Below are 4,128 nucleotides of genomic sequence, written 5' to 3' on the forward strand. Positions count from 1 at the left end.
GACTTTTAATAAGGCCATGTGTTCATTAAGTCCACGGTGACATTAGTGTGCAAGTCTCCACTGACTGTATCCTTTGGTGACTGTGAGAGACAATGAGGTTTCTACCCTGAGTGAATTTCCCCCCTTATTTGTGAATGTTCACAAGTGAGGAGATTTCTATACGTATCATTCCATTAACAGTGGTTACTCTGAAGGGTAGGATTATTACATTTTCTACTTCATTCTTTACCAATGATTTTTTTTTTAAATTAGGAAGTTTCATTATTTTTGTAATCAGAAAATATTTTCAGAAAGCAGATTCTTTTTCATACTTGGGTCTTCAGCCGTCTCATGATCCTAGAGATTTTTCTCACTTGAAAAGGGAAAAAGGGCAAAATAGCTTTATCATACCAAGATGAAATTAGAATAAAGTTTACTGTGTTGATACTCAGCAGATATAGATGAGCACCATGCAAGTGTGTATTTGAAATTGAACTGAACCAACCTGTTTTGTAACGAGTTTATTTTAACAAGCTTCTGACAGAGACCTGTGAGGAATGCAGCTGTGTGGACACACAGGGCCCTTTTCGATGGCAGCAGCCCGCCGCCACACATCCGGGGACTTCACCCCATCGGGGCTCAGGCCAGGGCTGGCTGCTAACAGAGGTGAGAAAATTTCAGTAACATCCAAAACTATTAACATGGTTCTAACATGAGACAGCATATATAAATCCAGTTCAAACAGGGCTTGGAGCCGAATTTGCTCTTTGTATTTCCAACTCCTTCAAACTGAAATTTTCAAAGTTTTCTTGTAACAAAATTGGTTTCATTATTTAGTTCTTTTATCAGAAGTCCAGATATTGTCTCATTCATAGAGTAAATGGCCTTCTTTCAAGAATCACTGTTATTTCCGTTGCACTTGTAAGATATATTTTATGCACATGTATATATATATATATTTTTTGGAAGATTTATTTATTTCAGGGGGGGACGGGCAGTGGGAGAGGGAGAATCTTAAGCAGAGACCCCTGCTGGGCACGGTGCGCAACTCAGGGCTCCATCCCAGGACCCTGAGTTCATGACTGGAGCCAAGACCAAGAGTAAGGGGCTTAACCGACTGAGCCACCCAGGCGCCCCTGTACGTGTATTTTTATTTTTTTATTTTTTTTAAGATTTTATTTATTTATTTGAGAGAGAGAGAGAATGAGAGCACGAGAGGGAAGAGGGTCAGAGGGAGAAGCAGACTCCCTGCTGAGCAGGGAGCCCAATGCGGGACTCGATCCTGGGACTCCAGGATCATGACCTGAGCCGAAGGCAGTCGCTTAACCAACTGAGCCACTCAGGCGCCCTGTACGTGTATTTTTAAAAAATCTACATTGGCAGGACTATGAGGGCCCATCCCAGCCCCCTTGACATAATTCTGGCTAAGAAGACCGTATACAAGAATGTTGAGGAGTTTCTGGAAAAGCTTTTCCTTCCTGGTAAAAGAGGCAGCCATGGCTGGCACCGTCCCTTCCTCCTGCTTTTCTCAACAACAGGCAGACACGGCGTCTGAAACTGGGCCACCTTCTTGCCCTCACGACCGAGAGACTGAGCGAACTGCAGAGGTGCTGAGCCTGAGGCCGCGGAGCTGCTGAACCGCGCAGCTGACCGCTTACCTCCGCGTTTCTTGCGATGTGAAAAAAGGAAACCCTTACTCGTCTAACTCTTGTTACTCCTTACTTTGGAGCTGCTTTTCAGTTACTTGCAACCAAAATAATCCCTAATTTATTTAGAGTCACATACGGGTACTGTGGCAGACAGGCAAGCAAAGCGAGGCTAGAAATGGGCAGTCCCCGCGGGCCCAGGCAGGCAAACAGTTGGTGCAGGAAGCTTGGTAGCCGGGTGTCGGCCGCAGGGTGAAGGGTAGAGGCACCTGCTTCTCCAAACGTCAAAGCTACACAAAAGGCATACTCAGAAAAACAGCACTCTAATTGCATTTCCCCTCCCCCATTCTCTGCACCCCTTCCCCGCCCATGCCCTGTAGACAACCCATCCATTATTAGTTTCTGGATTACACTTCTGGGTTTGTTTTTGCACAAATGAGAAGATACATGTATATTCTTAGATCCTCTTCTTTCTTACACGAAAAGAAGTGTGCTGTACTCTTCTGAACTTCAAGTTTTTCACCTGATGTTCTATCCTGGGGAGCACTGGGTATCAGTTCATAAGGACCTTCCTCATCTTTTCTACAGTGGAATAGTACTCCATTAGATGGATGTTCCATAGTTTATTCAACCACTCTCCTGGGAATAGGCATTTAGGTTGTTCTAGTATTTTGCAAACACAAACAACTGCAAATGTGTGCAACATATAACCTTGTACGTATGTATTTCATATTGTTGGAGGTGTGTCTTGAAGTAAATTCCTAGGATTACGGGATCAAAAGACAAGTGCTTATGTAGTTTTGTTAGATTTTGCTCTGCTCTGCTCCAAAAGGATCTGCATTCTCATCAGTAATGTATGAGACTCACCAGAGCCTTACCACAGAATGTGCTGTGATAATTCCTAATTTTCAATGATATTTTACCAATATGTATGTGAGAAGTGTCATATATAATTTGCATTTTTCTAAGTACAATTGACTCCGAATATCTTATTATATGTGTGAGTGCCATTTTTATATTTTTTTGTGAATTATCTATTCGTATCTTTTTCCCAATTTTCTATCAGATTTATGGTAACTTGTCCCTCAGATTTTAAGAGTTATTTATATATTAGGATTATATATTGGCCCTTTGTCTGTGACATATGTTGCAAATATTTCTGCCAGTTTTTCAGTTGTCTTTTGTTTTTGTTTATGGCGGTTTTGCCTGCAAATTTTTTTATTTTTATGTAGTGAAATTTATCAGTATTTTCTTTCATTGCCTCTAGATTTTGAATCATACTTAGAAAGCTTTTCCCTACTTTTACAATGTAAATGTAAAAAATTACATTTTTGCGTAGGATGGTTTATGGATAATTTTATTTTATTTAGAATTTTAATCCATTTGGAATTTATTCTTATGTATGATGAGAGGTATGGATCTAATTTTATCTCTTTCCCAGTGGCTAATTAATTGTCCCGGCAGCATTTATTAAAAAACCCATCTTTGCCTCTGTAATTTGAGATGCCAACTTTATTATATACTAAATTTTATATGCATTTGAATCTATTTCAGGACCCTCTAGTCCAGGAGTCAGCAAACTTTTTCTTAAAGTGTCATATAGTAAATATTTAGGCTTGGAGGCCCTAAAGCCTCTGCTGTTTTAGGGCAAAAATAACCACAGACATTGCCATAACAGTTTCTTTTCTTTTCTTTTAAAGATTTTATTTATTTGAGAGAGAGAAAAAGAGAGCACACAAGGTGGGGAGAGGCAGAGGGAGCCCGACTCAGGGCTTGATCCCAGGACCCCAGGATCACGACCCGAGCCGAAGGCAGGCACTTAACCAACTGAGCTCCCCAGGTGCCCCAATGCCATAACATTTTCTATGCAAAAGCAGCCATAGTTTGCTGACTCCTGCTCTGGTTTATCCCACTGGTCTATTTTTCTATTTTTGCATCAGTAACTCATTCTTTTCACATAGAGGCTTTTTAGTATGCTGTAATGTCTGGTAGGGCTAGTTTCCCCCTGATCAATTCTTTTTAAAAACAAATGTAAGATAGACAAATGAAATAATGAGCCTATATTAATTTTGTTTGCTTTTGGGTTTTGGTCTGGTTCATAGATTAGCTTGAAAGACAGTTTCTGAAGAAGAGTTCCATGGATGCTTTGAGCAATGTTAGTATAATCATTCCAGTCTCCCGAGGGGTTAGCACTTAGAGGCATGGCACTGATCTGAATGTACCCAGTATGGATTGTTAAAAAGTTAAATCCTACAACTTACTGTATGGTTACAACTTTTCCATGCATATTTAAAAAACTGAAGTAAAAAAAGATTTTGCTGAGAAAATATTTTGAAATGTTCTAATAATGACTGAGGACATTTGAAATATTCTGGGATATTACAACCAGAGCTAAGAGCAGTTCCAGGAGGCATTTTTTTCCCCCTGTGGTAACTACCTTGTCAACTGCAAATAATACCTAATTCTCCATAAGCTAAGATCATTCGAGCTATAAAAATAATCC

This window comes from Eumetopias jubatus, unplaced genomic scaffold (assembly GCF_037043125.1).
Source record: "Eumetopias jubatus isolate StellerSeaLion01/CBP00866 unplaced genomic scaffold, mEumJub1_p1.0 scaffold_1, whole genome shotgun sequence".
NCBI lineage: Eukaryota > Metazoa > Chordata > Mammalia > Carnivora > Otariidae > Eumetopias > Eumetopias jubatus.